Consider the following 13,737-nt stretch of genomic DNA (forward strand, 5'->3'; position numbering starts at 1 on the left):
ATTTTTGTTACTCGGATGGAGATGGACTCCTCAAGACTCTAAACCAATCCATATTTATCATGAGCAGTTATGGAAGGCTCATTACAAAAATCATCTGTATAAAATTTGCAACGGTATTATTTTACCTGTTTATTACTCTATTTTTAATAAGCCTGCTCCGAGGATATCCCAAGAATCAGAGACAGAATTGACATCAGTAGGTAGTTGGTTCAGGGAGGAAAAATTTACTTATATAAGGCTTTTTGGTAGCCTTACTAAACCCCATGTCCTTCTCTTATATGTGCTCGATAAACTGTTAGCTTGAGAATTGGCTTTTAAATAACAGTAGATGGGACATCAAAGACCCTTAGAAATTCTAAGAAATAGGTATGGCCTATATTTCCTTTATGGTGCGGAATTTTCAGTCTTCATGATTACAAGCATGCAAAGAAGGAAACATAAAAAATACAAATGTTGAAGCTTCCCACAATTCCTAACAGGCAATATGATCCAAGAAAAGTTGCCTATAATGTTCTCGAACAAGCCAAACTTGTTAAATTTGATCATGAAGAAGATGACTTCGATGATCTATTTGCCTCAACTAAATCATTATTTCAAGTTAAAGGATTGGCTAGAATCAGATATCAAGATGAAAGGCTAGAAATGTCTAATAGGCTTAGAGAACAGAGGTTGCAAACTCTGCCTTTAGACCTATTAGCCACAGTTCTTATAGTTCAGCCATCCAGTCAAGTTGAACAAACAATTACTGGTAAGTCCCCCAATGTGGAAAAGGTCTCCGAGAAAGAAAAGGTGCTAGAATAGGAACATGAACAGGAAAAAGATAGTCAACTGATGGATACAGATACTCATATTAATCCCAAACTACTCAAAGAATTGCAACAGTTCGATTCAATCATAAGCAATACTGAGAGCTTACAGGGATTTAGCACGCCTGAAGTAACAACTACTCAAAAGACAACAACTAATACGGTTCCAAATGAAGGAACCAACGGCCCACCCATGACTCAAAAGTATATAGAGATAATTCCAGAAAATCCATCCGATGAAATCGTTCTACATGTAGAAGAAATACCACCTTTGGATGTCTTCTATAGCCCTAAGCATAGGGTTGTAGTAAAGAGACAAAGGAAAAAGAGAAAGCTTGATCAATCTTCTCTTTTGCTTGCACAGATGGAAATAACTAATGTGCTATGGAGAGAGGAAGTTAACCCTTTCGAAGACCTTACTAAACTCTCTCAGTATGCTAGGGCATACTCGGAAACTACTATGGACAAGGCATCGGAAGTCAGCAACTTGCTTAAAGAAAAGGATCAGACAATTGTTTCACTGGAGGCACAGGTATCTGACAAACAACAAAAGCTAGAGCAGTTAGAACAACAGTTGGCAGCACAACAAAAATCAAACAACCAGTTAAACGAGCAATTGCTCAAGGAGAAGCAGAGGATAGATCAAAGTGCAATTCAGAAATAAAAGGAAATATCCCTAGCATTGGCCAAGCTGAAGACAATGAATGAACAGTTGATCAAAACAAAAGATGAACAAATCACTCAACTGTCACAACAAATAGAAATGTTCAAAGGATTCCTCAAGTATGAGAGTTCAAATCAGAGGCTCTCCAGATTAATAAGGCATTAACTAATCAATTGAACTTGATATGTCATAATATTTCTCTTGCTCAGCCCCTCTGTGAAATTTCTTCATCAATGATTGATAAATCAATGGATGCAAGGCAGAAATTGGAGCAGGCCGATGAAACATTAACAAAGTTTCTTTCTTGGCAAGAAACCAAGGAAGGACAAGTTACAAATCTACCTCAAATTATAGAATCACATAAGGAAATTCTGTTCCTAGAGTGGCAATCTCAATTGATGAAAGCGGAGAGGGAAACTTCAAGATGCAGATCGGCGACTGGTAATTTGATTGAATTAATCAATGATACTCTTTATTTGTCTAATTTAATTTCAAAATGCACTCTAGGGAAACTGCCATCAGCCAAAGCATTGGAGCAAACTGTAGAAATTTTGAATAATATGACACATATTCAACAGAGATTATCCTGATCATACAACTTAAGCGGAACATGTATAATACATAATCTCCTCTATGTTGATCATCAATTTACAGAAGCAAAAACATCCACAGGCACACATAGAAGCATCAATCAAACTCATAAACACAGTATGTATCCCGGGGAAAGCATCTCGCTAAAAACCCCAACTATCTGTATATTATATTGATTGAATCATGTAACATTACAAAGCATAATACTTCTCACAAGTATCTCCACCTGTTACACACAATACAGCTCAGATTTGATCTCCAAATCTCCCCCGCTGCTTGCCTGCCTCCACTGCTCAATACCTGCTCAAGAACTGATGAGAATTGCTTCCCAAACTCGTTTTTCACCTGCAAAATAGTCACTCACTCTTTGTGGACGTGAGCAAAGGCTAAAATGTGGGCCAAATACGTGAGCAAACTCATTGGCATACTCAATCCCTTGATTGTGCAAGATCTGATGCACAACTATAGTCACAACTGATAGCAATCTGATTCTCTACCACTTGTCCCTGTTGAACTGAACATGCATTGACATGCAACTGAGTTAACTGATGTATTCTTTAGTTGTATTATGAGTTAATAATTAGTTTAACAACTCATCATTAGTCTATCTGTAGTTAGACTAACTACAACTAGTTTAACTAAGTCAAACTGAACACAACTCCATCAATTGTACCTCCAGTCCACTAAACTCAACTCACTTGAGTTCTAACTGAAGTCATGCATGCAAAAACTCAACTGACTCATAAGAAAAGCGTATTTCCTTCTGACAGTTGCATGTGCCACCTTTGTAGCTCAAACTGAAGTGCTCCAAGAGAATAAGATCAAGTTTATAGTCCAAATATTATTGTGAGATAATAATATTTGACTTTTCTATTTTTGACAACCATTCTAAAAATAGACTTTGATCACTCACACTGTGATCACTCACACTTTCATCAAAAATAGAAGTCCATCTATTTTTCCCAACTTGATCAATCATCCATAAACATAGACATGATCCATATGTCTAAAAATAGACTTGCGCCAAAAATAGCCTGCGGGCCCACTTAGTGAAGGCGACTCTTTTCACTAAGCTCCATCATCTTGTTGCAATCTCAACAAGAATTTCTTGTTGCACACTTTTCAACACTCCCTCTCAACAAGAAAGGCTTCCTCTCAAACCCGATCCTGTAACTCTGGAATGTTCTCCATGCAACACATCTGGCCGGTCCACTTGCTCTGTCATCAAAGTCTCTGACTGCTATTGCCTCTGTCGACTGAAACTCTGCATCTCTGTGCTCTTCAGTATCTGACTGCTCTAGCCTCTGTCACTTTGATCTCTGACTGCATCCGTGCTGCTGCTGGTTCTATCTCCCAGCATTGCATCCGCACTGCACCTCCCAACTGACCTCCCTGTTGGGATAGAAACATCCTCTGATGCTGAAGCTCTACCTGCTGCTGACAAGTGCTCCCTCTCTGACATCTGCGCTACTGCAGCATCTCCATGCATCTCGCACCATTGCACACCTCTCTGTGCCACCTAGCACTGTGCAAAACACTTGTGCCTCTCGCATTGCTACAGCCTGCTAGCTATGCGTTGTCCTGGGATTCCCTGCACTGTCGCTCTCTCTGCCGCTCCATCCGCATCTGTCTCTACCCAATCAGTCAGTTCCTGCTACTACACATCGGGGCTCCCGTAGCAAGGTCTCATCCAAGAGGTTGGGTACCTCAAGGATCTTGCCCCTCCTCCTTGGGATGATCAATCCACATCACCCCACCTCCTACCTGGAGGTATGGATGCATGCGATCCCTCAGCCCACCTAGCTTGAAGTTTCCCCCTACTGGAGGTCTCTGGATGAGTAGATGTCTCTACTCGATCTCCTCTCAGCTTCCCCTGTTGTGGCTCCTGCACAATCTCCTGAAGCTACTGCACCAATCGTGGCTCCTCCACAATCGTCTGAGACTTCTTCTGGCTCTGCATGTTGAGAGGTAATATACGCTCCCTCTCAACCACCAAGTCTCCATCAGTTGCCTTGCTGCTCAAGGCTTTGCATGCATCTTGAACCTTAAGAGCATACAGGTTCTTGACCCGTGAACCAATCTGCTTCACCTGTCTAGTGATGATGTGTCTAAGGAAAACCTTTCCCTTACTAAAGACCACATCATATCCTCTGTCTTCCAACATCGCGATCGACACCAAGTTTCTCTTCAGTCCTGGTACATACTTGACATCGGTCAAGGTAAGGCGAGCTCCATGCTCCCTCTGAAAAATAACCGTGCCTACACCTGAGACACTATACTTCTCATCATTACTCATCCCTACGAGTATTTGGAGATCTTTCTCCTCCAAAGTACTGAACAAACTTTTGTCACCGGTCATGTGGAAAGAAGCTCCACTGTCAAGAAACCAACCACTTCCCACCATGGATGAAACCATGCATGCGAAGAGTGTGAAGTCCAACTCAAACTGTGAAGCAAGTGAGGCTGCCTCACCTTCAGATCCTTCCCCAGATCCCTTCTTGGACTTCTTCTTTGGGCAATTAGTAGCATAATGACCCAACTCATGACAACGAAAGCATCTCACCTTCACCTTGTCAACCTTCTTCCCATCATTGGAAGAACAAGATTCGGAAAGAGAAACCTTCTCCTTCCCCTTCTTCACCTTACTCGCTAAGGCACAGTTCTCCTCATCTTGCATGGATGAAGAACCGTCTCTGGTGCTCCGTCTAATCTCCTCCTGCATCAAATCCGACCATAGTCGTTCCCAATTTGGCAGTTTCTCCCTTCCATTCACCGAGTCCTGGTAGCTATGCCAACTCTTAGGAAGGTCAAGGAGTCCTAGACTCACCATCCTCATCATCAACAGTAACCCCCACACTTCCCAGCTCATCTCGACACTGAGTGAACCTCGTGAGATACTGGGGCATACTATCTCCATTCTCGAACTGAATGTTTCTGAGTTTTATCTCTTGCTTTGGAATTAAATTCGAATTCCACCAGCACAAAATTCAACTGCTTCCGATCTAGAATTCGTGAGAACACAATATTTCTCGTACAGAGATTGACTGTATGGGCTTTCACCGGATATTTCACCTTCCAAAGGAAGGATGAATCCAGAGGCTACCTGACCCGATTACAGGCTCTGCCTAGAGAAATAGAATGTAAACACTTCCTGAATAGTAGATCTGATGATCAATCCTCGCTTGATATCTTGTAAAAATCTCTTCTACAAATCAAGCACCTCTGATACCATGTAGAAACTTTTTCTACAAATCATCTAGCTCCGATACCATGTAGAAATTTTGAATAATATGACACATATTCAACAGAGATTATCCTGATCATACAATTTAAGCGGAACATGTATAATACATAATCTCCTCTACGTTGATCATCAATTTACAGAAGCAGAAACATCCACAGGCACACATAGAAGCATCAATCAAACTCATAAACACAGTATGTATCCCGGGGAAAGCATCTCGCTAAAAACCCCAACTATTTGTATATTTTATTGATTGAATCATGTAACATTACAAATCATAATACTTCTCACAAGTATCTCCACCTGTTACACACAATACAGCTCAGATTTGATCTCCAAATCTCCCCCGCTTCTTGCCTGCCTCCACTGCTCAATACCTGCTCAAGAACTGATGAGAATTGCTTCCCAAACTCGTTTTTCACCTGCAAAATAGTCACTCACTCTTTGTGGACGTGAGCAAAGGCTAAAATGTGGGCCAAATACGTGAGCAAACTCATTGGCATACTCAATCCCTTGATTGTGCAAGATCTGATGCACAACTATAGTCACAACTGATAGCAATCTGATTCTCTACCACTTGTCCCTGTTGAACTGAACATGCACTGACATGCAACTGAGTTAACTGATGTATTCTTTAGTTGTATTATGAGTTAATAATTAGTTTAACAACTCATCATTAGTCTATCTGCAGTTAGACTAACTACAACTAGTTTAACTAAGTCAAACTGAACACAACTCCATCAACTGTACCTCCAGTCCACTAAACTCAACTCACTTGAGTTCTAACTAAAGTCATGCATGCACCAACTCAACTGACTCATAAGAAAAGGATATTTCCTTCTGACAGCTGCATGTGCCACCTCTGTAGCTCAAACCGAAGTGCTCCAAGAGAATAAGATCAAGTTTATAGTCCAAATATTATTGTGAGATAATAATATTTGACTTTTCTATTTTTGACAACCAGTCTAAAAATAGACTTTGATCACTCACACTGTGATCACTCACACTTTCATCAAAAATAGAAGTCCATCTATTTTTCCCAATTTGATCAATCATCCATAAACATAGACATGATCCATATGTCTAAAAATAGACATAGTCTAAAAATAGACTTGCGCCAAAAATAGCCTGCAGGCCCACTTAGTGAAGGCGACTCTTTTCACTAAGCTCCATCATCTTGTTGCAATCTCAACAAGAATTTATTGTTGCACACTTTTCAACACAAACATGCAAACAAAAACTGGAAAAGAAGGAGAGATTGATCGCGGCATCCAAAGTTTAACTTGGGACACCTTTTGATTCGTCCTGGTTAAATCACATAGTCAAAAGGTAGCAATGAAATGTTTAGCCGATGCAATCGGTTACATGATTCTTGAAATTAATGATGTTACGTATTTAGCCCAACTACATTCACGTATGAGTCACCCTCCAGAATTGCAACCAATGCTCGCCATATGTCAGCTCAAGCCAAAGGATAGTCAGTCAAAACAGTGAATCATTCTTATCGACTGCAAGCATGTATATTTCGAGGAGATTTTCATGATTTGGTTATACCAGCTCACAACATTTTTATTTCATAGTTAGTTAGTTTAGAAAGTATTTATAGACCCTTTCATTGTTTTGGAAAGGGTCCTCAATTTTTGTATTAAAACTCGAATCGAGAGTTGCACTACCATGTTTCCGATATATATTTTTTATGAAGACTGGACCTATATTCTAAATTTTAATGAAGAATACTTTGATGAGATATGAATTATTGCTTTTTGTGAGAGTATTTCTAAGTTGAAAGGCGGGATCTGAATGCGATTGATATAATAGGAGATTCAAATTACATATGGTACTAATCTATGTCTTTGCTTCATTATTTTATATGAATAAGTGTTTATTCATTTTGCTATCATTTGATATATGTATGTGCTTTCATAACAATTATTTAGCTTATCACTATTGAATGTTTAAGGATTGTTACTTTTTTTATTCATATTTATGTCAATGGTATATAAAGAATAGCATAATAATGTTTTAATTATTACTTTGTTCAACTATTTGAACAAAGTAATTATTATATGAATGAATGTTTTTGTTTATAAGTGGAGTCATCTATATGCCTACTTGTTAATAATAATTATCAAAAGTTGCACTAAAGTGGAGATTTCTTGGGATAGATTAATTGTTTTTTTCATTTTAGAATAAATTATCCATCATTACCATTAGATAATAGAAAATCAATCACTTATTTATCTTATTTACAAATCATTGGGAAACGGGTCCCATTATATTCAGTCGGAGCCACCACACCAAACGAAAAAGGAGCTGCCTTTAAGGTCCGGACCGGGTGGTTTTCCCCAATGTTGATGCAACGATTTTCGAAGCATCAACATTTTTGGTGATAGAAGGAGGGCATGAACTGTGAATGGCAAGAAAATCCAAACCTACAATCCATTCTGAGAGTAAATATCCCTCTACCTCACCTCTAACTTCTCCTTTGCATGCTGAAACTCCAGTCTTCAAATGAGAAGAAGAGGAGACAACTACCACTGCTCAACCCCAAATTATCCCAGATAAATTAAGTCCCGAATCTCCTGAAGTACAGTCTCTCATCCATAAACTTCAAGGATTCTCAATATCACCACAAAAATCTGAGGTATCTCAAGGCAGTGTGACTTCGCAGTTCATTCCTTCTCACCCCCTCACCAGACTTTAGAGTGAAAAGCTTGGTATTGAACCTACTGAGTTACCTTTACTAAAAGGAAAAGGGCAAGGAAAACAACTGAAGGGTTTGATAGTGAAACTTTCTCATCATCATCCTCCATTTCATCTTCTCCATTGCAAAGTCAACCATCCACTCCTCCATTACAAATTGTCGTTCAACAGGGAATTGGAACTTCAACATCAGCTTCGCAACTTTCTGGAACCTCAATATCTGCCCCTTCCCAACCATCTGGAACTTCATCAGCATTATCATCTATTAGTAGCTTGACAATGGCACAAAAGCCATGGAGCAGTCCTGGTGCAGTCACCATGCCTGCACCTTTGCACCCATTACCAACACATCCTGAAAAATGGTTGCCAAAATTTAATCCAGATGCAGGCATACCGGCATATGAACACATTAACAACTTTATGTTGTCAGTTAACCTAAAAAGAGTTATAGAGGAAGATGTGGTTGTTAGGCTTTTCCCTTATACCCTACAAGGATCAGCTGGGTCTTGGTACTTTTCTTTACCATCAGGATCCATTACCAGTTGGAATATTTTTGAAGAACAGTTCCTGACTAAATACGATGATGATAGATCTGTAGCAACATTAATCAACGATATTTAAAATCCTAGTACAGAGTCCAAAGAACCTATAAAAAAATTCAATTCAAGGTTTAATAAACTCTTTAATAAGATCCCGACTGCGTCTAAGCCTAGTGAATAAGTTAGAAGTGAATGGTATATAACAACTTTACCTTCAAACATAGCTATCTTTGTAGATAGAACTGGAAAACTTACTCTAGCAGAAAATATGAAAGAGGCAATTGCTGTGGAAAAACGTATCACCGCTTTAGAAAAGAAAGCTGCTCTTGAAGACAAAATCTAAAAAGGTCTCATTCAAAGATGATTCAAAGAAGAAAATGGCTAAAGATCCATACGATATGGAGGGTCTTCAAAAAGTTCTCAAAACCATGTCAAACGAAATGGTAGAAATCAAGAAGTAGGTAGCTGAAACTTCAATAAAAAGGCCATTTAGAAACTTTAAGAAACCTGAATCAAAACCTCCTAACGCTATATCCAATGCAGACTCAGACCCCGAAGAAGATGAAGAAGAAGAGACAGTCTTATCATCTGAAAAAACTGAAGAAGAGGTAACTGTAGAATGTCATGGGGTGTGGGACTTCATTTTACCTAATTCCGATACTGAAAATGAAAAGGAAGTTTTCCCTTTAACTACCAGGAGTAAAGGTACTCCTGAACCTATTCAAGTAAATAAAAAAAGGAACACGAGTACTACTACAAAAGAGAAAACTCCCACAAAGAAGTCTCCAGCCCCACCTTCTCAAAATTAGCCATCAACTTCAAATCCACCTACAAAAACTAAAACATTAGTGGTTACAGACTCTATGGACTACAATATTATTAAAGACATGAAGAAAATAAAGGAAAATATCACTATGTTTGAACTTAGTAAACTCAAACATCAACAAAAGTTGCTGCTTAAGGAGTTAGACACAATACCATCTTCTCCTCTTCCTAATGCTGTATTGTCCAAAGCTGCCAATGAAACAGGTAAACCACCTCCTGGTAGAGTAGAAGCTACTGATTCTGTCTTAATCAGAGATAGATCAAATTCCCATACTCCTCATTTTCTCTTAACCTACGAGATCTATAATAGAAATCTCAACAACTGTTTAATTGACTTAGGGGCTTCCTCAAATATAATGCCAACTTCAGTTTGTTCCAAACTGAACATTGAACCCCAAAAGTCTGCAATTCATATTGTCTAGTTGGATAGAACTAAGGTCCAGGTTTTAGGAGAAATCAACTTAGTTACCATTAGGTTATCAGCTGATCCAAGAGTGGTTCAAAGAATTGATATTTTAATCACTAATATACCTGATCTCTATGGTTTGATTCTGAGTAGAGACTGGTCTGAGAAACTTTATGGTTATATTTCCACCAATTGGTCTCATTTTCATGATTTAAAACAAATCTTTGAACGCTGCAAAAGGTATGTCATTTCACTCAATCCTAAGAAATCCTTTTTCTCTCTTGACCAAGGTAAACTCTTAGGCTTCATTGTTTCGAAGGATGGTATTTATATTGATCTAGATAGAATCAAAGAGATTTCTGATATTCCATTTCCTCATACTAAAAAATAAATGCAATCATTTTTAGGTCAAATTAACTTTGTAAAAAGATTTGTACCAGTTTTTTCACAGATTGTTTTACCATTACAAACCATGATTAGGAAAAATTCAGTGTTTAAATGGGGGCCTGTAGGAAAAGAGGCATTTGATTCCATCAAACAATCGATCATAAATTCCCCTGCTTTAAGCACTCCTAATTTTTCAAATCATTTCATTTTATATACTCTTGCATCTGATTCATCTTACGCAGCAGTGCTGACACAAATTAACGATCAAAACTTGGAAGCACCAATCCCATTTTATAGTTCAAACCTTCAAGGTGCTGAAATTAATTAATCAGAAGTTGGAAAACAAGTCTTTGCTGTATACAAAGCCATTAAACACTACAAACCTTTTCTCTTAAAAACTCACACAAAAGTTATAGTCCCTTTTTTAGCAGTAAGACAATTACTAGTTCAAAGGGAATTGGGAGAAAAAAAAGCAAATTGAGTCACACCATTACAAGAATATGACTTGGAAATTAAACCAACAAAGATTGTCAAAGGCCAAGGTTTTTGCAGATTTTTAGCAGGAGCTTCTAATATTCAGGAACCTGAAGGTACAAACAATACTGAAGAAATCAATCAGATAAGTACCACTAATCCTGAATCCCAATATGCAGATTTGATATTTTATTTGAAAAATGGATATGCTCCTTCTAATTTTTCCTATAAAAACAAACGTGCCATAAGACTAAAAGCGAAAATTTTTATGATTGTTGATGATGTGCTGTTTAGACAGAATTATGATTCAATTTTGTTAAGATGCTTAGAAAAACCTAAAGCGCAAAAGGTCTTGCAAGAGCTACATGATGGTTTGGCAGGAGTACATTTTGGAGCTGATACAACAACCCACAAAATCATTCATGCTGGGTATTACTGGCCCAGCTTGTTTAGAGATACTCATGAATATGTAAGGAAATGCCAAATATGTCAAACTACTAGTGGAAGACAAAGGAAGCCAACTTTCTCTTTGCAACTAGTCAACATTGAACAACCCTTTGAACAATGGGGATTGGATATCATTGGAGAAATCATTCCACATTCATCCAAACAACATAGATATATCCTTACAACTATCGATTACTTTACTAAATGGGTGGAAGCAATTCCTTTGAATACAACAAACTCTGAAGTAAGCATTGAATTCATAGATCAGTTCATCATTACCATGTTGGGTGTACCAAACGCTCTTATTTTTGATAATGCATCTTACTTCTCTGGTAATTCTATACTTGAATTTTCTATCAAAAGGGAATTTAAATTGAAATATTCTGCAAACTACTACCCTCAGGGTAATGGTTTAGCAGAATCTACTAATAATTTTTTTTATCAAAATCATTAAGAGAACTATGAAAGAGAATCATAAAAACTGGCATAAGTCTTTGATATTTGCACTATGGGCTGACCGAATAACACAGAAGGCCTCAATAGGCACTTCTCCATTTAATCTAGTTATGGGAAGGAAGCTGTCATACCAGCAAACTTAGTATTCCCATCACTAGCCTTAATGCAGTTTATTGAAGAAAATACATCATCTTCTATTCAATTGAGACATGATCAGATCCTGAAACTAGAAGAAGAAAGGGAGAAAGCCCGAATTACACATGCAAAACATTAGCAGATTATTAAGTCTTCTTTTGATACAACTTCAACCAGCTCAAAACATTTACAAGTTGGTGATCTAGTTTTGAAGTAGGACAGAGCGCATGAGGATAAAGGGAAACACACTAAGTTTCAGAAAATGTGGCTTGGACCATTCCAAATCAGCGAGAAGATAGGCCCTTCTACATTCATATTGAAAGATCTATCAGGAAAGAGAGATTCTCTTCCTGTCAACGGCCTTATTCTGAAAATATTCTTCAATTGAGGAGTTAACCCCTTCTCCCTTTATAAATATTCATTTTCAGCAAGATTTGTGTGAATAAATTAGTTTGTTTAAAATCCTAGGAAATAAAGTTGTGAAAAACCTTCCATTGGTCTTTTCTACATTGAAAAGTTACTAAAAAAAAAATAGTCTTAATATTTACTTTTGATAAATGGAAGCCTTTAAGGCAAAGGAAAATTCTAGGAAATTAGGTATAATTGGATTCTGAAAACCCCATTTTATTTTTGTGAAATCTTCTCAAAAATTAGAAATACTATAAATCATTCTAAAGTTTTAGAAGCCTAAAAATGGTTATCAATACAAAATAGAGACTGATTCAATCTCAGCATCTTCAACTCTCACCCTGTCATCTATATTCTCTTAAGGAGAAAATTGTTCATCCCATCTATCAAATTTTATAATTACTCAGAGTGTAATTCTAAAATATATTTGATATAAAAGATAAGAGGTCTTATTGCATGCCTGCTTATCATGATCATAAGGGAATAGTTCAACTGACATTACCAACACTGCATACCAAAACAGGGTAATGGCTTATAATTATAAGACAAGGGGTCTCATCACGAACCAGCATGTTCAGTTAAATTACAACCAGTGAATGACATTGTCAATAGCTAGCCACCAAACCAGAAAAATGGCTTTTTATCTTACAAAATAAAGAAATGGCTTAAAAATAAAATGCGATACAAAAAATGTGGAACATCTCTTTTGGATTCATTCTTTTTCATTATAATCTGAAATGGATGGAACAATGAATGATCAAATGGTTAAAAGGTAACCTTGCCGAGACTATAGACGTTTGCTGGCAGCAGAGGCTCTACCTATGACAAAGGAGTCATTATAAAAGCTAAGTTGAAAAAGTCTTTTGTTTTATCATTATCAACCAATTAATGTTTATTTAAAGCTTAGAATGTATTTAATTTTAAAATGAAAAAGAAATAGCAAAAATAGTTATCATTATGTTCAGAATTTATGATTATCTAGTTATATTAGATTTTCTCTATCAATTAAGGTTTTCAGATTAAGAAAGTTAAAGTATTATATTATTTTCTCAGAGATAACTGTTTCTCCCAGTGAATCGCCAATTGTTGTGCTGTACAACAACCCCCCATTTCCAAAAAATCTTTACATAAAATTTTAATAAGAAATGGGTCCCTTTTAAATCAACTTAGATAAGATTTGTGTGTCCACAAATAAAATTGGTATTAACCCATCATAAGAAAAAACCATTATTAAAAGGCCTAATGTAAATGAATCATTTTTAAAGCCTTTTAAATAAAAAATAGTGTTCCTTTAAGTAAATATTATAAAACTTTTCTTTATTGCGATAAAGCAATCGGAGATCGCATATCGCAATAACAAAGGAAACACACGAAAAAACAAAAACTTCATCCAATCTCTCAGATCCGAAAAGGTAATCGCAATCAAGAAATCGGAAAAAGCAAATGCCAAGTGTAATAAAACAAAGCCCCTCAATTCCTCCGATGAGATAAAGCATATCGCAATCGGCAAATCGGCAATGTCAATAATAAGCAAACATATGAATAAAGGCATGCTCAATTCCTCCGATGCGATAAAGCAAATCGAAATCGGCAATCAGTGGAATCACATTGACAAAACAATAAAGCCCGAGCCAAGTCCCGACTGCGATATA

This window comes from Pinus tabuliformis, chromosome J, assembly GCF_031772625.1.
Source record: "Pinus tabuliformis cultivar Carrire ecotype Pingquan chromosome J, CPIR1, whole genome shotgun sequence".
NCBI lineage: Eukaryota > Viridiplantae > Streptophyta > Pinopsida > Pinales > Pinaceae > Pinus > Pinus tabuliformis.